Source organism: Schistocerca americana, chromosome 11 (assembly GCF_021461395.2).
Source record: "Schistocerca americana isolate TAMUIC-IGC-003095 chromosome 11, iqSchAmer2.1, whole genome shotgun sequence".
NCBI lineage: Eukaryota > Metazoa > Arthropoda > Insecta > Orthoptera > Acrididae > Schistocerca > Schistocerca americana.
This window is the reverse complement of record NC_060129.1, coordinates 17,464,154-17,489,027: the sequence shown is the minus strand read 5'-3', so window position 1 is coordinate 17,489,027 and position 24,874 is coordinate 17,464,154. Positions and strand designations below refer to the sequence as shown.

The window sequence follows — 24,874 nt, the reverse complement described above, 5'->3', positions numbered from 1 at the left end:
CTTCAGCAAACCTTTCTTGATCAAATTCAATTTCTTTCTCTGTAACGTAAGACAAGATGATGCTTGAAATGTTGACCTTGAATTTAAATAGATCAAGACTACAGTGTAATCTATCACTTTGTTAAAATAATGTATTGCACAGGGTATTTAAGACTGATGAATGATGACCATCAACTACTGGAGCACATTTATTTAAAGTAGTTTGGATAGTGGGACATTCATGTTGACCACTGGGTTTTTCTGCATGTGTATATTGACTGAATGGTGAGGTAGACTATGTTGCTACTGGACAGAGCAACACTGGAAGTGGCTTCCGTTTGGCCACACTTGCTGTTCTTAATGTTTTCTCTGTGCAGCAGATCCCTGCTTCAGATATGTGCCAGGCTCCTTGGATGAAGACACATGTGACAATGCATCAGACATACACAGAACCAAGAAATGCTATGGACTTTAACTTGGTTTGTTGCAAATGATATTGAAATATACTAGCCAAGCAAACAGAACAGCTTGATATCTTTCCTGTGTGTAAAAAGCTATAATAATATATGTGGTTTACAGAAGAAGAAAATTCTCTCATGTAGTAGTGTGCACAGTAGTAGTCTGTTGTTGAGTCTTCAGCACTCAGTAGCATGCCAAAAAGGAGACACAGTCAATAATACAAGGCATACAGGGTACAGCTGTACACTGATTTGGAGATTGGGCGGTGAGATGGGGGGAGATCAGAGAAAATTGTCATGTAGGTACCCAGGAAAAATTTCGTTTGTGGTGAATGCCTCACAGAATGGCGAATCTGCAAAAATTTGTTAAGATACTTGAAAGAAATTAGTATTTTTGTCATAATGAGTTCCAGTAGAAAAGGACACTGTCCATGAAAATGTGGTCAACTGTGAAGGTTACTCAATGCAGCAATCATTAATAATACTTTATTCATGAAAAGTTTATGAAGAATTGAGCTGTTGAGGAGAAAACTTTATAGACTTCCCAGTGATACAGAAAGAACAGAAGGAATTTAGTTGTCAATACAAGAATATTAAAATACTCAACAATAATTACAACACAGAATAAAATACATGTCTACAATCCAGAAGATCAAGAATTCGAGCCGGTGGCTGTTTTCTAGTCTTCAGTTCCTTGTCATCACACGCCAGTTAACTGCAGTTACATTGGCGGCATATCAAACACCAGAGTTGGCCACTGCTGCAGCAATTTCTATTGTAGCCTTCCCACCATGACGGTCCCACTTCGCACTGGCAGTTCGCCGTGCCTAGTGCCACTGAAAGTCGTAAGTGAGCTGTATTTGAATCAAAATAATGTGCCTTCAAGTGGTACTATGTGTTGTGAGAAATTTGAAGTCAGTGGTTGGCCAAAAAGTTGTGTGTTATTGGGCTTAGAATACTGAGTCAACAGACAACTCATTAGCGTTTTTACATTAATAAATTTTAGGCAACAAATGGTGGAAGACCGACTGAGGATTTAAGTGCAAAAGTAGATATCACAAATATCACAAATGGTAGCCTCCAACAGCATATTCAGGAATATCATGAAGAGGTAAAAAAAAGGAGATAAATACAAAAATAACTAACTTGCTAACATTTTACCCACTTTACAAGAGTAGTTAAGTACTAAGATAAATGAACTATGTGATCTTGTAAGAAATGCTGGTTTTGAACAATTAAAGGAGGTAGGTCAGAATGTAAAACATATATGAAAGAATTAACAAAACAAATGTTTACAAAAATAAATGAACAATTCTTAAGACACACAAATGTGTTTACATGTGTTAGAGCAGGGTAAAAATTTGGACATAACAGCTTTACCAGGCTCCACTTTCAGAACTTTGGAGGCATGAGTAAGTGAATTAATTACTCAAAAGGTACAAGAAACAATAGATTTATCAGTCAGTACACTATGGTTCACAGTTGATTTAGGAAAAACAGAAGAGGAACTAGGTAAGCTCTGGGATGGACTTAATAAAACCAGAGATAAATTAAGTAAATGGAAATTTTATGAAAGCAATCGCCTTTCACCAGAACTACTGGAAGAATTAATTTAGTTGGAGAAGATTTAAGATTTATTTACACTCTCAACCTAGGAGGTGGTGCTAGTATTTCATCTGGAGGGCATCATAAAACACTACTGACACAATGTCTCTCACATGGCCTGGTGTAGTATTATTTAGTTAATAAGAGTATACAAGGATTTTATTTACACTGGTATTAATTATAGCCACACTACGTATTTATTTATCTGTTATTTAAAAATACCAGGTGACAAGAAAAGTGGAACTCAGAATATTGGGGACAGATTAACAAACTATGCAAGGAAGAGATTGCACCAATAATAATCAAGACCCTCTTGAACGGAAAAGGAGGCCTCTACAATATTGACACTGTAAATAAGAATATTACATAAAAACAAAGTACTAGGCTACACGAACAACTGCTTGTCACATTCTGGGATTCTTATATACCATACAGATATTGGAAGTATCTTCAGATTTCGTACAAACAGTAGCTCGAGTAGCATTTACTGGTCTCAAATAGATTACTAATTGGTATGAAGATCATTAGGCCACTTGCTGTACTTGATGTTTTCCCTGTGCAGCAGATTACCACCTCAGAGTTGTGACAGGCTCCTTGGAAGAAGACATTCTTGACAGCGCTTAAAAAAGTCACGGAACAAAAGAAACCTGAGAGTAGGGTGTGTTCTAATCTGTAACTCTGTTCATTGCAAATGTTGTCAAAATGTGCTTATCAAGCAGACAGAATTGTTTGAAGTCTTTCTTGTGTGTAAAAAGCATTACAATATTTGTTGTTTACAAAAGAAGAAATTTCTCTCATTTAGTAGGGTGCACAGAAGCAGCCTGCTGTAGAGTTTCCAGCACTCAGCAAAAATGAAAAGTCAGGCATATGAGGCATACACGGTATACCCAGATGTCAATCTGGGAGAGGGGGGGGGAGGGAGGGGGACAGCAGGGGGAGTGGTAGAGAGAGAGAGAGGGAGGGGGACAGCAGGGGGAGTGGTAGAGAGAGAGAGAGAGAGAGAGAGAGAGAGAGAGAGAGAGAGAGAGAGAGGGGGGGGGGGGGGACAGCAGGGGGAGCAGTAGAGAGAGAGAGAGAGAGAGAGAGAGAGAGACAGAGAGAGAATGGTGGCTTGTCAGACCATGACTTTCTTTTATTTATTTTCTTTTTTAAAGTACCAGTTTCTCTATGAACTCTTCTACAGTTGATTGATGCATCTCTACAACATTCTTATTAGTATAAACCCCTGTTTGTACTGTATAATTTCTTCTGGGTCATATGCTTTTAAAAACATGTATTGAATAAGATTCTAGGTCAGATTATCCAGGACATGGTTCACAATATTGCAGCATGCATTCTTTGATTCCAAATGGCACACAGTTTTCTTGATTAATTCCTCATAGTTACCATCCTTGATAGCTGCTGCAGCCAACACCAGTTGGCCATTTTTATGTATTACACATACATGAACTGAGTGTACCAGCCAGGATTAGGGAGAAAATAAAAATGGGTTTAAAAAATGAAAGAAAAGTAGTTGAAATTGGATTTTATTGCTTTCTTTTCAGATTGATGATTAAACAATTCAATATAAATTCCTATTACTACTCTATTCAAAACAATAACCCATTCTTACAACTGCATTATTAGTGCCTCTTTTCATGCCCTGCCAGCAATGCACCTGAAAGAATCTTGTCCATCTGCCAGTTCATTTGGGCAAAATTAATAAAAAATTTAGGAGACAAAAAAACTGAGAAATTAGTGAAGATCTACAGATTTCTGCATGCTTCCAAAAAGTAGTTAATTGTACTTTACTCTCATGACAATCCTACATCAAGTTAGTTTCTTTTTGCTGGGAGTGTAAATGTTATTTTAGTTGCATTTCTTAAATTGCAAGAAAAGTTAAAACACAATATTAATAAAATAAATTCTTGTGACACTACATATTTGCCTTCAGTAAATATGATGGCTCTCTTTAGTTCGTGTAAGGCTAACTATGTAACATTTTGTATGTTAATTGAATTTTCATATTAGATATAGTTGGGTTTTACTGATTTTTTTACAATGGGTTTAAAAATGCAATCTTTTTGGGTAAGGTTAAATTACAACAACTCTGGTACCAGCAGCACTATTTTGGCCTGAGTTCACAAAATTTTGAGAAGACCAATTCCTGAACAATACATGTCTAAAAGTCATAAAAACACCAAAACATCAGGAATCCAATATATTTACTCAGAATATGAACAAGACGGTAATAGCAATTTATTCATTCTGATGTGAAAAAGAATTATTCCAGCTGTGTTTAGAGTTCTAACATTCTGAATTTTCATTTGTTTTATTGCTGCTTATTGCTTGAAGTTGATTCATACATAACTACACTTGTATTTTTATGGACAGAAAAAAGGTTTCACTAATTTTTCTTTCTGTTTATTCATTAATATCACGTGTCAGCATAAAAATGTGTATGAAAAGTAATAACTGTGAGCAATTTTTTTTTCAGTCATAAGCAGGCAAGAGTCAAAAATTAAACTACAGTGCCTCTGAAGTTGAAAGGCTTCTCTTTTTAGATACAGAAAGATTATAAAGATTAAAGAACATACAGTTGAGATACAGACTCCAAAAACTACACAAATTTGGCACCCAAAACATTTACACCAAATTGGTAGGAGCATATAATTTGACAGAAAAGGCCCAAGGCTATCAAACAAAAAGCACAAGAAGACAGCACAGTTGTCGGCCAAATCTGTTGATTAAATTGTAGTCTTACGGCTCTTACAGTTTGCATTTTAAAATGTCAATGATAATATCTTCTAATTCAGCACAAAAAGTTGTTTAAGTGTACAAAAGCAAGGGCTTGTAAACTGAAAGTACCTTTCACAAAAGTTATCCAAAGTTCACACTTTGGCACGTGTGTAGGTGGTGCAAACTCGGGAACCCTTTTCACGAGAGGCTGTAGAAATGAACCAAAGGAGATATGGAGCTGAATATTAGTACATATCCATTCAAGACATTGTGGAACCTTCTGACAAAATTTCATTACATTCACAAATGGTCCAGCAGAGACTCCCGTTACACTTGAAATGGAATGAGCCAATTTTCAAACTGTCCATGTACTCCACACCCTAACAAGGACTGTACAGGTGGAGCAGAAAGTGCGCTGCAGTCACATACAATATTCTTTATTTATTCTGAAATGTATTCCATTAGAAGTGATTTTAAGGTGGAAATCAGTTTTTAAGCACCAGACTGTGCTTCTCTCTGCGTATGTGAGTTCAGAGGAATGATGGTGAGACAAGAATTGAGGTTACAGGATGATCCAGGAAGTGGGGTTGGGGGAGTGAAGGTGGAGGGGAGGGATGTATTGTAGGATCACAGTTAGATGGAAGAGTATACCAAGTAAGGCTGGGTTCAGTACTAGTTTTGAGTTGGTAGCAAAAAATTGTTTCCACTTTAGGGAGGAGAGTAGGTCTTTAACAAGCTCAGAATGACTGAATTTGAGAATGTGGCAAAAGATAAGCCCCTTTGAAATGAGGCTTTTGGAGGAGAGGTTCACTACTATGTTACAGGACTGTTTAGGTGCTGGGTTCGGTAGGATGGTGGGTGGGAGCTTGTGAGATTGTAGCATATGTAGTTCTGCAAGATGGGGTCAGGCATCTATTAACTGATGTAAAGGAGGTTTGACAGAGGTTTTTGTAGTGGTGCTGGATTGTGGTAGTCCAATATAAGTGTACAAAGTGAATAGACTTTACAGTTTTTAAGGTGGCACTGTGCATGCTGCTCTTGTTCCTGCAGTACGTGGGTTTCAAATTTGGCAATGTGATGTGGTAATTGGTACAGCAGAGTGGAAATATTTTGCAGGCAGTGATGAGGTAGTGACAAAATGTTTAGGACTCAGTTATATATTGTGTAGGGCTGAGTTGGTGAGGGCTATGGAATGACAGAATTATAAGATAGAATCACTGTGGAAAGCTGTTTGGGAGCAATTCCACAAACTAAGCAGCAACACAGAAACAGTTATGTGGGAGTGGGTTCGGTATAGGGGTAGGGAAACTTTTCTGTATTTACACAGATGGAAGGAACAAAAATCGATTGTGGAGAAAAAAAAAATAGTAACAGAGCATTAAAACATATGGGAATATTCTGAAAACTGGAAAAAGACAAAACCAGATTAAGTATAGTGAAGGAAGGATAAAGCTACATGAAGCACAGTAGTAAGACATCAAGATGTAAATAAGACCAATAAGAAAACTGGATGAGATTAACATGAAGACAGGAATAGAAATAAATAATAATACAATAACAGTGTGAGATGCATGTTGGTATGTAGGTATGAGTGAAGCAGGGCAGTTGTAAATGGGTTGGGCATGGTCAGTATTTTGCCTTTTCGTTATGATGCACTGTAAAGCCTGTCACACAGCTTAAAAGGTAAGAAGACACAGTGCTGCCAATGTACTACCAATTCACACAGGTCCATACTGTAACCTATAGCAAACAAAAAGTGAGATACCAACTGACCTGAATTAGGAGTTAACATAAGACTAATTTCAATTAAAATCAGTGGCTTAACAAAAAGGTTCATTTTCTTCTACCATAAAACAAAGAATGAAAATAGTCATCTACACGCATCACGGCAGTAAAAATATTCCTCAGGATGGATGTATTTAAGTGTGACATAATGTGGAATTCACAAACTGATTTAGTAACTGATTTGAAGTTTTATTTTTCCCAGAGCATTTTAATGCACTGGAGGCCACTGACGCCAATCATTTTTGGACTGGTTGCATACCAGTCTCTGCCCACCAGGTCTGTTGGGTGCTATGAAGGTCACAACTGTTGCTGTGGCAGAACACTGACATTTCCTTGAAAGTGAAGGTTTCATTCTTATTTTTGCCCTCGCTAGTTTCAACACTATCTGATTTTTAACAATTAAAATCTTAATTTCAATATAAGATGAATAAAAGCCAGTTGTCGTGTCATTTCCTTTTTTCATTTATTATTAATACAACAACATACCAGTCATCGTACAGAGCAATAAGTTAAGTCTTCATGAATTTCCTTCTTTTCCTTGTAGTACATTTACTAAATTTAGCATATGCTGCTCTATTTAAAAGGTTTAATTTCACATTTTTGTAAGAAAAAAATCCTTCAGCCTGTACCACAGAATTGCTCACTGAACAGCTAGCTAATTAATGCATCAATATCCATTTGTGACACATCAGGAGGGTAACAAGTTGTGTACCTGGGATTCTATCTGCTTTTATAGTATGCTTCTCAGTTGGTCTTACTAGGATGATTAGGGTGTGTGCTTCCTGTATGCGGATGCACGAGGAGTTGGCTGTGGTCCGCGAACAGCTTGAGGCGCTTCTGGCTACAATCGGTCACCTTCAGACTGCTGCCTCAGGGTACAGTGGTAGTGGAGAATCTGGCGTGCTGTATGGGACACCTCAGGTGTCACTTGTTCTGCCCATGGGCTCTGCTAACCAGGCACCTCCTAGTGTACATGATGTGGTGGATTCACCCACACAGCAGGGTGAGTATAGGGAGGTAATGCATTTCCATCAGTCAAGGCGGAGAGCCAATGAGGAGACTGGTCGCTTGGCCTCACCCGTTCGCCCTTTAAGTAAATATGTGGCTGCTGCTTCAGTAGGATATGGGCAGGCACACAGGAGGAGGGGTTTACTAGTTATTGGGAACTCCAAAATTAGGTGTGTTGTGGAGCCCCTTAGACAGACACTGTTCAGGGCTGGAAAGAAAGAGAATGTGCATTCGGTAGTGTCTCGGTGAGCCTCATCCAAGATCTGGAGGCAGCTCTGCCTGCAGCTATCGAGCATGCCGGGTGCAGTAGTCTGCAAGTTGTGGCTCACATCAGCACCAATGATTTCTGTCGCCATCCTCAGTTCATACAGGTGGCAGGGGAGGGGGGGGGGGAGGGGGAAGGGGAGGGGGAGGAGGAGGAGGAGGAGGAGGAGGAGGAGGAAGAAGTGGTGGTGGTGAAGACTGCTAGCCTTGGTGTGGGGTGCAGGCAGAGCTCGCAATTTGCAGCATTGTTCCCAGGGGTGATTGGGTCCTTTGGTTTGGAGCCGAGTGGAGGATCTCAACCAAAGGCTTTGTTGATTCTGTGATAGTCTTGACTGCAGATTTCTAGACTTGCATTATCTGGTGGGGATTTGTAAGACTCCCTTTGTCAGGTCAGGGGGTGGACTACATGAAGGAAGCAGCTACTCAGGTAGCAGAGTGCTTATGAAGTGCACATGAGGTTTTTTTAGACTAGACAGTAGTTTGAAGTACTCTGAAGAACACTCCCCAGTCAATACGCAGCAAAGGATGTAAGACCACTTTAGGTCTAAAGAAACTTCGACTGTCAAAATTTTATCAGTAAACCGTCAAAGAATTCATAACAAAATTTCTTGAATTTCCTGCCCTACAGCAAAGCTCTCATGCTCAAAGTATTCTTGACACCAACAGCTTACTGAAACCTAAAGTGGAAAGATCTGAGAGATTTAGAAAGTCAGGGAACATATGTCGTAAAGACAGATTAGACTCCAAGGCAGGGGGAGTGTTTACTGCAGCTGACAAAAATATTACCTCTATTGAGGTTGAAGTGGAATGTGACAGTGAAGTTATCTGGTCCCTTATAACAGATCGATGTTTTTAGTGGTGACCCGATTCCACTGTGACAGTTCTTAAATCTTCAAAGAAAGACCACAGTCAGTTGCGCATAAATTCCCAGACCATGCAATATTAGTTGGAGGTGACTTTCACCTATTGAGTATAGACCGGTATATCTATGGATTCATTGCAGAGTATACTGACAGACAGACGGCCAAAATAATTTTGAAAAAATTTTCTGAAAACTCTTTTGAGCAGTTAGCTTGGCAGCCCATACGTAATGGAAATATCTTAGATCTTGTAGCTACAAACATGCCAGATCTTACTGACAATATCAGTACAGAAATGGGGATTAGCAATCATAACTAGCAATAAACCATGGTTATGAAAGATATTACATCAAGTAAGAAGGCTACGAGAGTGTTTCTTGTAGATAAGAGTAGATAAGCAGTTGTTAGCATCTCATTTAGCCAGTGAATTAACGTCACTTAGTTCCAGTAAGATGCAAGTAGACGAGTTACAGGTAAAGTTTAAACAGATTGTAAATCATGGTCTGGAGAGTTATGCACCTTGTAAGTGGATAAAGGATGGAAAAGCCTCTCCATGGTTTAATAATGAAATTTGGAAGATGCTGAGGAAGCAGAGGTTATTGCACCCTCAGTTCAAAAGAGACCACAAAAATGACAACAACAAAAGGTTAATAGAGATTCGTATGTTTGCGAAAAGATCTATGCGCAAAGCATACCTTAGCAAAAGATCTTGCAGAGAACCTGAGAAAATTCTGGTCCTATGTAAAATCCCTAAGTGTGTCTTACGCTTCTGCTCAGTCCCTTGTTGAACAGTCAGGTGTGGCAGTTGAAGACAGCAAAACGAAAGCCAAAGTTTTAAATTTCATATCCAAGAAATCATTCACGCAACAAAATCATACAAATATACAGTCATATGACCATCGGACAGGCTCCTGGCACAGAGAAACAACTGAAAGATTTAAAAGCAAATAAGGCACTAGGTCCAGATGAACTCCCAATTTGGTTTTACAAAGAATACTCCACAGCATTATCCCTTATTTAGCTTGCATTTACTGCGAATCTCTCGTCCAGCACAAAGTCCCAAGTGGCAGAAGGGTAAAGGAACATGCCTGCAAAATTACAGAGGAATATCAGTAACTTCAGTTTGTTGCAGAATCCTTGAACATATTCCCAGTCTGAATAAAATAAATTTTCTTGAGACTGAGAAGATTATGTCCACAAATCAGCTTGAGAGAGCATTGCTCGTGTGAAACTCAGATCAACCTTTTCTCACATGACATACTGTGAACTACATATGAAGGGCAGCAACAGGCAGAGTCCATAGATTTCTGGAACACATTTGACACGGTGCCCCACTGCAGGCTCTGAACGAAGGTACAAGCATATGGAATAAGTTCACAGATATGTGAATCGCTCGAAGACTTCTTAAGTAATAGAACCCAGTATCAGGGACAATGGTATCATCAGGAGTGCTCCAGGTATGTGTGATAACATCACTGTTGTTCTCTATATACAGATAAATGATTTAGAGGACAGGATGGGCAGCAATCTGGGGTTGTTTGCTGATGATGCTGTGGTGCATGGTACTGTACTAATTAAAAGTTATCAACTGAAAACTTCACTATTATACGAGATAGGAAATTTAGAATGAGCTGAGTGGAATAATCTGAAGCAGTGACACCACTCACCGGAAAGCACTCATTCCATTCTCTGTGAGAAGATATTTTGATTCGCTGGAAAATAATTCAATTAAAATATACACGTACTTAAAGTTTGGAACCAGGCACACTATTATCTTTTGTGTCATAATATCTGTTTACTTCTGAAGTTCACCTGTGTACTATCATAGACATTATTTTTGTGGACTGAATGGCATCCTTTATTAATATGTAAAGTAATTAATTAAAAATTTAATAGAATTAAGATAAGGCATTATACAATTAAATATGACTGCCAAACTTTTAGCTGGGGTGTTCCTAACATGGATGAATGAAGTGGTTGCATGAATTTTTCTAATGTAATAATCCACAACATATTTCATAAACCCAATTTTGGTCTGAGTATACGCCCATCAAAAGTAGTAAAACTTAACCTAGCCATTTTCAAATAATTACAGGATTCCGAAAGCAGCAAAAATCTTTACACCACCCTTTATAAGACCAATCCTACCCAAAGTGGTCAGTCAGTGGCAATCTCTCACACGATTGACCTATCTGCATTCATATTATCAAAAGTCAGTCCACCTAACATCTTCATTAACATCGTTCTTTTCTTTTTCTACAGTCCTTGCAGTGACATGCATTACCTTTAACTTTTTGGAAACATTCAGTAGGCAGCATATGGGTTGTGTAATTGTGTCAACATTATGAAAGACAGTGTACATGGGTTACATTCTTGGAAACTGGGTGTATCAAACTGTAAGCACCAGGAATACTGTGGTTATGTTAATACGTCACTCTTCATCTGATGAAATCCTCTGTGTTTACATCAACACTGTCACACTACTGTTTCAGATTGTGGTTTTTTTTTTACCGGTAATAAACATTTATCAAAGATCTGAGAGTGGTCATCAATTTGACTTCAAGGAATAGATACTCAAAATCAATTATAGTATTTATTTTGGCATACATTACAGGACAACTTTCCACAGAACTGGTGTTCACTAATAGTGTGATATTCTGTCAATGAGAGAGCAAATGCAGAATACAAAGTTGCAGCTAAGCAATGTCCCCAGATGGTTGTCACAGCAACTGGAAACTGTGTCAGAAACAAAATTTAGTTTCTGTGTCATTATCAAAAAATAGGAAATGAAATTCATTAGCCATTTGTGAGCAGATGGCTTCAAGCAATTCTTTTTGTGCTACACAGTTCTGTTTCTTTTCTTTCTAATCAGATTTTTTCAAGATTCTAAATGATACATGATCACAATAATATCTTTGTAGTATTTGCTTTCAATTCAGCACATTAAGGTCACAAATGCATTTTTCTTTGTAGTAGCATACACACAGTAAGCAATATGTGGAAATGTAACATAAGAATGATAAGGACAGGACATCAACAACTGACTTTTGTTTTTGTTGATCTATATTGTTAACTGTTCACAAACTGTGCTCTGAGTTGTTGCTTCAGATCATCATACGTGTTTGTATTACATCTGAACATTCTATCATATAATTATCATTAATTATTTTGATAAAAACTTTAATTTTTTTATCACTTACCTGCAGCAGTAAAGGTTCACTATTCACTGTCAACATTTTTAGTTGTTGGTATGAATGTACGGGGACTATAAACAGAAAGCAGGAATGACGTGACAGCTAGCTTATATTCATCTTACATTTAAAATAATATTTTAATTGTTATGTCTACCACAGTTTTGAAACTAGCAGCGGTGACAAAAAGAATGAAATCTTCACCTCTCAAGAAAACAATCAGTGTTATGCCCACCAAACAGTAGTCACTTTTCTGGCACCTGGCAGGGCCGGTGGGTGAACACTGTCACACAGCCGGTACGAGAATGGTTGGCCTCAGTGGCATCTAGTACTTCGTAATAAATGGTGTAAAACAGGATCACCTTAGTCCAGCCCATCAACACAGAAACGCTGTTATTACTAGACCAAATGGTTAGTGGTTTTTGTTTTACTTAAATGTTTGACAGTTGGAAACAATAGGAAAAATTATATGGATCTTAGTGCAGCTAGAAAGACTACCTTAATACACAACTTATTTCTCATATAGACATAAAATCATGTTAATACTGAGAAACAAATATGCTTTCAGTTTTTGTCTTATCCTTGTCTGGAGATGCAATTTTCAGCTCCTTAGTGACTCACTGAACATCCCTCAGAAAAGTCTAATACATTCGAACTGTGGCATCTCAACTCTTGTTTGTATTATCTCCATTCACTAATACTAATTTGACATGCGTGTAGAAATGCAAGTGTCAGTTGTGAAAAGCTTAAAACGCTGTAGGAGGGACAAATAAAATTGCAGATCAGTTACTAAATCCATTTACAACTCCACATCATGTCATACAAAAATGTGCACATCAGGAGCAATGTTTTTACTGGCTGTGATTCTTGTGAATTGCTCTTTTCCTTCCTTGTTTTATGGTGTAGACATATAGTTGTAAACATATAGTACATTGACAGCACTGTCTCTCCTTTCCTGTTATGCTGTGTGACACTTTACAGTTCAGCATATCAAAAGGCAAGGGATCTTGCAACTTATGCCACACTGAATATGTGAGAATATATGTGTGGTGCAGGCAGAAGCAGGAAAATACAATGATGGTGAAGAGAAGTGGTGAGATTAGTTTGAAGATCCAGAAATAAACATATCAGTCTTAGCATGTGGAGATGATAGTTGCTTTTGTGGTGTGTGTGTGTGTGTGTGTGTGTGTGTGTGTGTGTGTGTGTGCGCGCGCGCACCGTCACATATCTCTTTTGTGTATCCAGAGGTGGAATCTCCCAAAAAATTTAATTTAGTATTGCATACACGTCAAACAAAAATAAATATAAAATTAGACTTTATTACAAATCATATAACACTGTTCCCTGATTACATAAACATTGCACTGGATTTCTCAAATTTAAAGAACTTTTTTATGAATTATATAACATAGAATGCATTATTAATCATGTACAAACAAAACCAGAAAGACATAACTTGAACAAATCAGACTACATTCCAAATTTTTCTGCCTTAAAAATTAATTAAGATAATAACACGATTGATACACAAAATTTTCTTCTTCTTACTTTCAAATAACGTGTTATTATCTTTTAGGAATCTTTATTACTTCCAAGCAAGTTAAAAGATTTCAGTGCTAGTTCTATTTCACACATTTCTGTACTACAGAAAAATTCATCAGATCATAATGTGGGTCACATTTTCTTCTTATATTATCGTTGTGGTACATTTGATTGTGAGAAAGTTATGATTGAAGAGAGAGAATGTTTGGTTGTGGTCAATGTCCCCACTTTCTTAAAAAGGCTAAGACAGGAGATTTCTCGGGTGACGAGACACATGTAACTCTTTAATAATCTCATTTTGGGTGTAGACATTTTTCATTGCCCATTAACAGCCTTAGAAAACATTCACAAATCCACAAGTAAATGAAAATATTTCATTCATATTAGGAATTATTCTGATGGCAAGTGTTGCAGAGCACATACTTTTAATTTGCTAAATTAGGAGCATGTGCGACTCCCAATTTTGCTACAATCAACACAACACATCACTGTTATCCACCTATACTATATGGCTTGATAATGGCATCCCCTTGGGGATAATATTCTGGAGGAGAAATGCTTTCCCTTTTGGATTTCCCAGTTGGTGAATGCTAAGGAGGAGGTCACCAGAAAAACATTTCAATCTTGTAATGGAGCGACATTGGAGGGGAGGGGGCAGGGGTAACATTATAAAGGGAGAACAATTTTTGACAACAGCATGCAGAGCCAAATGGATGTAGATTGCAGTAGTTATATGAAGACAAAAAGATCTGTACAGAAAAGACAAACAAGAAGTGCTGCACCAAATAAGTCTTGGCCTTCAAAGTAACCACTGTTAGCTACAACACACTTCCGACATCAGTTGTAAAGCTGTTGGAAACTGTCAACAAATTTTCTTGTGCAATCGCTCAAAGCACTGTGGTCACACACCGTTGCATATCTGTGGCATAGCAGGTGATGAGACCTGGTGCTACCAATAAGATCCTGAGACCCAGTGACAGTCCGTGGCACAATGTTTGTTGTCTTCCCCACCTCCCAAAAAGTGTCTTCTGTCAAAATCCAAGATTAAAGGATGTCAATTGCTTTTTTCAAAAGCAAATTCTTGATCTATCATAAATTTCTATCTGAGGGAGGTGAGGGAAATGTCTGTCGCTCAGTCTCCGGATCGTACTGGTAGCACCCAGTCTCACCTCCTGTAATGATGCGATAAATCCAACAACGCATGACCACGTTACTTAAAACTATTCCACAAGAAGTGTTTATGAACAGTTTTCAATAGCTTTAAAATTAGTGTCACAAATGTGTTGTAGCTAATGGTGATTACTTTGTAACTCTCATTTTCTTTATTTTCTGAGACCATTCATCGAACTTTTTGGATGTACCTTGTACATTTCGGAGTATAATAGCACACTGTAATGCATAATGGTGATAGGTTTTCATTATCATGTTCTTGTGTTTAAAAAGATGGTTTATGCCACCTTACCTTATGTAAACTGCCTTTCAAAAGAGCTGCCCTGTCTTTCATTTTCTTGTACTTCTCAACAAATCCTTCAATCTGCCACTAGAACAAAACAAGAAAGAAAATTGTTGTGAACAAAACCACAGGAATTTGCTTAAGTATTCTATCTATAGTAAAATTAACTTGAGGAAGCTGCTTGGTCCAAAACTACTTGTAACCACCTGTCAAAAGCCCAAATAGCCATCTTTCACAGTGAGGACATGCATGGAGAGTGTCAGTGAGGTTCCAGAAGATACCAACAGGGATGTGGACCCACTGCAGTTCCACTATCGTGGCCAAGTGTGCTATGTTTCACAGCCGAGGGCCAAAGATTCGTGGCAAAAACAGTATCAAAGTAGTCACCGCATATTCTCAACCGGGTTTTGAATTCAGCCTTAGGGTAGAGGAGGGGGCAGGGAGGGGGTAGGGGGAGGCAGGGGAGCATGAGCACAGTGAACTCCCTCTGGTGCTCATGGTACCACACACTTACACTACGAAGTGTGTGACATACTCCACTGTTCTGCTGGTAGACGCTATCTTGCCAAGGGAAAATAAATTGCACGTATGAGTGGATGTGGTCCCCAAGGATTGATGCTTACTTGTGTTGAACCACTGTGCTTTCCAGAATGATGAAATCACCCAGGGAAGACCACAAAAATATTCGCAACACCATAAACCCCCTCCACCGGCCTGAACCCTTCAACAATTGTTGCAGTGCCATACATGCCAAAAGCCGTCTGTCTGATGGAGCATAAAACACGATTCATTTGAAAAGGCCATCTTTTGCCACTCAGTGGCATGCAAATTCCTGCCTTTCTCGATGATGGACAGCAGCCAGAATACATGCATGAACCAAACCATTGCTGCAGAGGCCTATATGCATCAACATTTGTTGAACGGTCATTGAGGAGACACGGTTGGTAGCCCCTTGGTTCATCTGGCCGGTCAGTTGCTCAACAGTTGCATATTCATTCACCCACACATATCTTTGCACCACAGTTGCCTGCATGCCTGTTTTGGATGGCACTAATTCGCCATGCACGGTATACTTTCACCACGGTGGCATGTAAAGAGTTTACAATCTTAGCCTTCTTGGAAATGCTTCTACACTTGGCCCAAAAACCAATGATGTCCGATAAATAGCTCCGTTTCAGCATTACAACAACATCTGCACTCTTTTCCGCATCACCCCTTGACCTACTTTATATATACTCCAATGCTAATGCTGGCATCTGCCGTCTGTGAGCGGTTACTGCATGTTGATATAAAACATAGGTAGTGCTCACATTAATGTGACTGAACTGTGTATAAAATTACAAAGAGACAGATGGGGTGGGCAGTACTTACCTTTAGAAGGTGGAATTTCAAGTACTGCTGATGGACACTTGTAAGTGTATGGGGTGGAAAAAAAAAAAATTCGAATTCATTAGTTTCCTGATGTCTGAGGGACCTCTTCCAATCATCCCCAAGCTATCAATCTTTCCTCCTTGGGGAACAAACAAAGTTATGAGATATCTCCCTTCCTCATTCCCCCTCATTTTGTGTGTGACAATCAGCAGCACTGGCAATTTCACCTCCTAAATATAAGTAGTGGTCGGCCATAGTGTATCACTGGAATTATATATTTTTCTGCTAGCAAAAATTACACCCCATACAGAATTGCAGTCAAATAGCATTAGATATAATATTTATTTACCAAGCAGCTGTAGATACAGGCATACACAGTGAAGTATAACAGTGCCATTTTTCAGGTTCTTTCCAATGAAGTAAGTACAGAAGCAGGAATAGTAACTGAAATTAAATGGAAAGAATGAAAGGAAAAACAAGTGCTCTTACTGAGTTGTTCTCCTCCTCCTTGCTCCAGGAACTCTTGAGAACTTTTTCTATTTAATCTCAGTATGCATTCTTTCATCCAACCTGTCTTCTCTTTTCAAATAAGGAAAATCCAGGATGGAATATAACAATATTATGGAAATAAAAGTCACCACTCACCATATGGTAGAGATGCTGAGTCACAGATAGGCACAACACAAAGACTGTCACAAATAAGAAGCTTCCGGCCAGTAAGGCCTTACTGGCCAAACCTTCTTGTTTGTGACAGGCTTTTAGTTGTGCCTATCTATGACTTAGCATCTCTGCTTTATAGTGAGTGGTAACTTTCTTTTTCATAATATTGTTACTTTCTTCTCTTTTGGCAGATTAATATAACTCCAGTTTCAAAAAAAAAATTATGTTTTCCTTGACTAGGTTTTCCTCGTCTGTGTTAATGTCTTCCTTGATGCTTGGTAAGCAGTTTCTATCAATATATGATATAACACTTATATGTTTGCCAACACAGGAGATTTCAAAATACAGGGTGTACATAAAGTCTAGGAACAGTTTCAATTATTTATTGCACAGAAACCAAACACTGTACAGATATCACACATATGTCATTTCGAAGAGAAACACTGAAAGTTTCCCCCCCCCCCCCCCCTATGTTTAGAACCAAGTACGGTAAGAAGCCAACAACAAGAAAGGCCATGTACCACTGCCACAACAAATTCGTTATGACAGGTAGCTTGTGCCTGGCGAAGAGAAGCGGACATCCTAGTGTGAGTGCAGTGAATGTGGAGCACTTACGAGAGATATTCATAAGGAGTCCTAGGAAATCAGCGCATCGTGCATCCTGTGAACTGGAAATGACTCCAATGACAGTGTGGAAAGTCCTGCTTGTAATGACACATTCCTATGCAGAGACATACAATATCTTAAAAGCTGCGCCAAAGATAAATTGAGAGGCATGTATATTATAATCTTTGTAAGGTTCACATTGGATTCTCTTTTGTTTGATACTCCAAGGAGCTAAGGGACACTTTCGATTGTTGCCTTGTGGAGGATTGACGTGATTTTTGGACTGTGCGGAAGGCAGCCATATGGTTGGTAATTATGGTTTGTGCGACGAGCACAGTAAGTCTTATTGTGTTGTGAATAAAAAATAGTGAAAAGTATCGAAGTGTTACGAAAATTATTTATAGCGACGTAGCATAGTATTCCTTGGTTTCCACCGTCTTCGTGAAGTGAACCGATGCCGACTCATGATGGTACACACGGTCAACAAAGAGAAGAACATCGATGGCGACTAATGAATTAATATTGTGGCAGAAGGACTAATTCTACGTCTAAGGTGAGAACTCTGATTAAATCAACAATGACGTGGAATTTAAAATGTAAAATGTTTTTTATTTATTTCGCCACACTGGCGACCGCTGACAGGGACAGTGCTGGTGGAACAAAGAGTAAGTAGTTCATTGTTGTGCTACAAATGTACTTGTACTAATTACTGTTTCTCTGTTACATGACGCACATGGAAAATAACGAATAAAGTGAAACAGTATTAACTGTATAAACGGATGGCACAATAACCAGAAGGAACAAGGACAAGGATTTACAAAACTAACGTAATCGTGAGTGACGCAGCTCAATCGGAATTAAGGTAGGAAAGCGCAAACGCATGCAGCGGCTGCACCTTGGCTTAGCTCCACTTAAAGCAGAACCTTTTCCTGCCCATATTAAAATCCTGGTAGTGTTTGTGGCAACACACAATTACACTTTGATAATTACTTTTTATGTTCAACAATCGCAGAATTAGAAGACGTAGTGCGCCATCTTGTAAATTTCCGACGCGCAACAAATAACAATCGCGAGATATTTTATTAATTCAACTGCGAGAGAATTTAAAGATTTAGATTAACAGTAAAGTACAGATAAAAATAATATCTTCACAATGGAATCGGAGAACTTTAATTTAACAAATGTTCATGGACACGTCACCGATTCTGACAATAGTGACGTAAATGATGACGCAATTAGTTTTTCAGCACAACATAATGTAGAAGTAAATACGATTCAATTGCACTCCACAGGGATTAACAATAATGAACCAGTTGCAAATGAAACCTTGTGCACTGTCGATGAAGCATCGATTACCAGATCAGATGAAAATATTTCGCGTGAAATCAGTGAACCTAGCCCGGTTTCGATTCAATCAGACCGTGGCAGAGAAACAATGGCAACAAATAATGGCATAAATACAAACACACAAGCTTCGTCAGTTACGCTTGAGGCATTATATAGTCTGATGTCAAACGTGAGCAAGCAATTATCTGATTTAAAGATGAGTCACAACACAACGAACACAAAACTGGCGAATCTAGAAGTCAGCCACAACACAACGAACACAAAACTGGCGAACATGCACAGACATTTCGATCAACGCTTAAATAAACTCACCAATGAAATCGATCAAAAGATCGAAGACAAAGTCATCAAAACCGTCAATAGTGTATACAATGTATTGGCAAATGACTTAGAAAAGAAATTGTCAGATCTTACAAACAAACAGGAACAGGAACTGTCAGAAATAGTAGAAACACACAATCAAACACAAACCGTACAAAAAGAAATACATGAAAACGTACAGGCTATTCAATTAAATTTAACAAGAGTACAGTCCGCATGTGAAGAAATACCTGACCAAGTTAATAAAGTTAACGAAGAAGTCGGTTTTCTGAAACAGGAGACTCGACGTATCAACGCCGACATTATCAAAATAAATGAAACTTTAGAAAACGGTAATGTAAATGAATCAATAACTGACCGGGAAACAAAACTTTTTGAAAAATTAGGTAATGAAATCAAAGTAGCCGAGGACAGAATACGTAAGGAAATTGCTGGTAGACTAAACGTTTCAAATGACTTGCCTACGTCAAGCAACAAGCAGCGCGACACTTATTCGCCCGTGCCAGATTACGATGTCAATAACGCAGAACATCACGCGCCCTGTCCGGCGTATGTGCACGCACCGGCACAGGCAAACAATGGCTATTCGCCAAACGCGGTGCTGCAACAGGCAGTAGGCGTGTCGCCTTGCATCTCGACGATTCTAGTCGATGAGAGCCTGTTGAAACATAGACAGTTTCCAGTTTTCTCCACAGAATCCAGAAAAACTCATCCAGTCGTATTTGTAAGAGCATTTAAAAATGTCTTACCAAGAAACTGGACTGAGGCACAGAAGATTAGATATGTAGTAGGCTTCACACAAGGCGACGCACTTTTGTGGGCCACAGACATGGCTGAACAGTGCGTCACCTACGAACAATTTGAACGGGCTTTCTTGGAGAAATATTGGTCCGCTGGGGTCCAAGAAAGACTGCGACGTGAGGTATTCAACCCACAACCGTTCAACCTAAAAAACGGCGGGTTGAGAAAGTATTTCGAAAAGTACTTGAATAAGACGCGCTATTGGAACAATCCAATACCGCACGTAGACGTTCTCAAAATTCTGAAAAACAGACTACCCGCGAATTTACGCGAAAAATTGGTAACCATACCGGAAAACGACCTTGACTACTTTCTTTCCGTGCTTGACTCAATTGATCTAATATACGAAGAGCCGAGCACAAGTAATCGGAATGAATATTCCGGAACAAATCAAAACAACGGTAACGGATATCATTTTAATGGCAGTGGACAAAACCCACACAGTTGGCATCCGTATGCGACAAGGCCAAATAATGGAACCTGGAATTACGGAAATCGGAGGAATTCGGCGCCACAGAGACGTGAAGACCGAAGGTACAGTACAGATTACGGTCCGCGCCGGTATGGAAATGATAGAAATCACGTGAATGATTGGTCAGGCCCGCGTGATGAAAGGCGGCACACAAATGAAAATTACAATAGATACAGTAATAGGAATGATAGACCAAGGAGGAATAGCGACGGCCGGTCGCAAGAAAATGTTGCACGCAGCGGTCCGGAAACTAATTGGCGACAGAATAACCACTCAGTACACTTTGTAGAGGTAACGGACAGTACTGAAGCAACGCCTTTGTCTCCCCCGGTAAACAACAATCGGTCGTAATGAGCCCCCACCGGCCGACCGATTTGACAACAGGGGGCACAAACAAGCACACATTACATCTTAGACAATTATTTTTAAGATATGATCAGGATGCGACCGTAGAAGATGATCTATGTGAAGAAGAGATGAAAGCACTGGACAAGGTAAGTGACCTCGTGCAGGCTGTAATAACAGCAAAGATAGGAACTATAATTACCAACGTAATTTTAGAGACAGGCGCATCTACGAATATTATTTCTAACAGTTTATTTAAAGAAGTTTCGAAAGTATTAAAAGTACCAGTGTTGCCAACGGAAAATTGTAAAATCTTGACAGCTATAGGTAACAAGTCGAAAAGTATTAAATGGCAGACGCAAATACCTGTTACCATTAGCGATGTCACGATAAACTGTACATTCTTAATCGTTGACAAGTTAATCGTCAATTGTATTTTAGGCATGGAAGTTTTCCGGCAGTATAAAGTGAACATCGACATAGGCAGTGGACTTTGCTATTTCCGAGTGGGCAGTCGTAGTGTGAAGGTCAATCTTGTAAAGTCAACAATAGATCGTAATGGCCAATCACAGAAACAAGCTGAAGTAAAATTAGTTTACCCACAAGTTTTATGGATAGATATTCCTTTCCCCGAACAATTAGACACGGAAATAATTAACGAACAGGCCGCCCACGAGAAGGTAGGAAAATCCACTTGTCTTTCAGAAACTCAACAAAATGAACTAGCAGGTCTTATTTATGAATACCGAGACATTTTTAGAAAACAGCCGACAATAATCAAAACGTATGAATACAAAATGGAAGTCTACCCACATAAAACGTACTGCCATAAATCATATGCGATACCATGGGCAAAGAAGGAAGCGGTTCGCAAAGAAATAGATAGAATGGTTCTGTGGAAGGTGATAGAACCTTCACATTCACCGTACTGCAGTCCCATCCTAGCTGTTAGCAAACCTGACGGATCAGTCAGATTAGTACTTGATGCGCGGGAAATTAATAAGATCATCGTACCAATACGCACTAGGCCGGAGAACTTAGATGAGCAATTGCTTAAATTTCATGGAGTGAAGTATTTAACATCCGTTGACATGAAGGCTTCGTATTGGCAAATAGCCCTACATAGTGATAGCAGAAAATATACTGCGTTCATTCATGCTGGCAGAAGCTATCAATTCCAAGTACTGCCATTTGGACTCAACGTGAGTGCTGGGGTGTTTATAGAGGCTTTGGACAGAGTATTGGGTCCAGAACTGATTAGCAAAGTGACGTTGTATGTAGACGATCTCTTGATAGCCACGGACACCTGGCAAGAGCATGTAGAATTGGTACACAAGGTGTTCCAAAAGTTCCGAGAATATGACGTCACAGCAAATTTTAAGAAGTCCGAATTCGGAAGGGATCAAATAAAATTTTTAGGCCACATTATTTCACCAGGCGGAATTTTACCAGATCCAAAAAAGCTTGATGCCATAAAATATTTCCCCTCACCACAAACACGTAAACAATTGAAAGCTTTTCTGGGGCTCACGTCATTTTTTCGAAAATTCGTGCCCAAACAGTTACTGAATAGTGATTCCCTACTCAACCTTTTAAGGAAAAACCACTCATGGCTGTGGACAGAAAAATGTGAGGAAGATTTCGTAAAAATCAAACAGGCACTCATAAACGCACCCATTCTGAAGCATCCTAATATGAACTACAACTTTTGTTTGAGCACGGACGCCTCATGTCAGGGATTAGGTTCTTGTCTGTTCCAATTAGTAGATGATAATGGAAAACAGAAAGTAAACATAATTAGTTTTGCCAGTAGAGCGTTAACGGAATGTGAAAGAGCCTATTCGGCAACTGAACTTGAAGCGTTAGCTGTAGTGTGGGCTTTCCGCAAGTTCCAATACTATCTCTGGGGAAGGCATACACGAGTGTTTTGTGACCATCAAGCACTATCGTTTTTACTCACATGCAAATTGTTGCACAAACGGATTGCACGTTGGTGTTTATTCCTCCAGGAATTTGATTTCGAGACAGTTTATATCAAGGGTGAACAGAATGTAATTGCCGACGCATTATCGCGCTTGCCACAAGGCTTGAGCGAGTTCAATGAATTGATCGAACAGACTTCCGATTTTAGAGTTTTTCTGATGCATGATGGCACATTTCAACCATATTACAGAAAGATGTGTAAGGACATGAGCAAACTACAAAAAGAAGACAATAGATGGAGACAAGTTATGCAAAAACTGCAGGCAGATGACAATAGTACATTGAAACAATATTACACAATGTCAAACGATGTTCTTTTCTACAGGCGCAATCCACAATCCAACACCTGGTGTGTCTGCATCCCGGAAGAATACATAGACAATTTGATAAGACACACACATAGAGTATGGGGACACTATGGGGTATCAAAATGTACAGCGAAAATATCAACGTATTGTTACTTCCCGAATCTCAGACGCAGGATTGAACAAATAATAAAAAAGTGTACAATATGTCAGAAGGTTAAACATCTTAATAGATCTTGTTTGGACGTATTACACCCTATCATTCCAACTAGACCAAGAGAACTAGTTTCCGTGGACGCAGCAGGACCATATCCACGAGCTAGGGGAGGAGTTAGATATGTGATCGCATTTTATGATGTCTTCACAAAGTACTTAAAAATGTATGCTATAAAAGCAGTACTGTCGGGATCAATAATCAAACGCATGATAGAAGACTACATACCACTAGTGGGAAAACCGAAAATTATATTAACTGATAATGCAACAAACTTCACTAGTAATAAATGGAAAACATTTCTCGAATCTCAAAACATAAAACATATATTGGTATCCAAATTTCACCCAGAATCGAGCCCGATTGAGAGAAATTTTAAAGAATTTAATCGCTTTATAAGAACTTATGTACCAAATAAACAGACAAAATGGGTAGAATACATAGCTCCATTTCAGCATATTGTAAATAATTTAATTCATACTTCAACAGGCTTTACACCTACAGAGTTAATGTTTCAAGGCACAGAACTTGACGAATGGGCTAAACCTTTACCTAAATTAGCCACAAAGGAAATAACACTAGGCGAAAAGGTACGTCAAGCATTACTACAGATGGAAGAACAAGCAGAAATAAGGAGAAAGCAGTTCAACAAAAAGATAAGAAAGGTTACAGAATTTAACATTGGACAGGAAGTACTATTACGTACCCACCCAAAATCCTCTAAAATTAAGGCATTAAACAAAAAGTGGCAGTTGTTGTATGATGGCCCTTTCATTATAATAGACAAACCTCACCCAGGATGTTATCTGTTAGGTAACACACGAACGGGCAAGGTGAAAGGGTTATACCCCCACAAGGACATCAAGGAATTTTTTCATTAAAAGTTATATGTTATTTTAGCAAAATTGAAATTGTACAACCTTGGATCACATAGTAAAATTGCTGTCATTAACCTAAGAAACTTGCGAACAACTGGGGGCATATGCCAGCTGAACAACGCATAGTTAACCACACCTAATGAAACATGTGTTACTGTGAGTCTTTAACACTATAAAATAAACCATACGGTACTTTGTAGTCTAACTCAATTATTTAAGAGAGGGGAAAAAAGACAAATTACCGCGAAGGTCAGAGTTTGTTCGCTTGAGACGAGCAACAAACCACACGTCGAAGTTGCAATCCAATGCTCAGCTCATGAGCACGCGATAGCTGCATGTCAATACGAGGTCATTGGCCGCGCTGTAGGCAGCGAGCCGGGGAGAAATCTTCCCCCCTTCCATGTCCGATCAGCTGAGCGTATACAAAGCGCAAAGGCGCATGCGCGGTCGAGTCCAGGTGTCACGTGACTATTACACGATGGTGGCTATCACGAATAATGTTCACCAACAATGCAGAGTTTTCCCCGCACCTACAGTCCAGTCGTGGTACGTAAGCGCGCATGCGCGGAAAGTTTAAAAGTTTGGAGACCACTCTTACTATGAGACACAGAGATTAAAGCCATTCAAAAACAAGAAAGGAAAGGGTACACAAGTCTTGTAAATAGTAACTTAGAAAATTTAATTATAAGCTGGTATTACGTAATAAAA

The 24,874-nt window shown here is 39.0% G+C and overlaps 1 long non-coding RNA gene across 1 annotated transcript in view; it reads right to left on the bottom strand.

Moving 5' to 3' along the window:
* Positions 1 to 14,929: 14,929 nt before the first annotated feature.
* The window catches only part of LOC124553720, a 72,953-nt gene continuing 63,008 nt past the window's right edge, over positions 14,930 to 24,874 (bottom strand). Inside the window, exon 4 of the long non-coding RNA XR_006968121.1 lies at positions 14,930 to 14,950. This is a non-coding gene — a long non-coding RNA (uncharacterized LOC124553720). The remainder of the gene's footprint in view (positions 14,951 to 24,874) is intronic.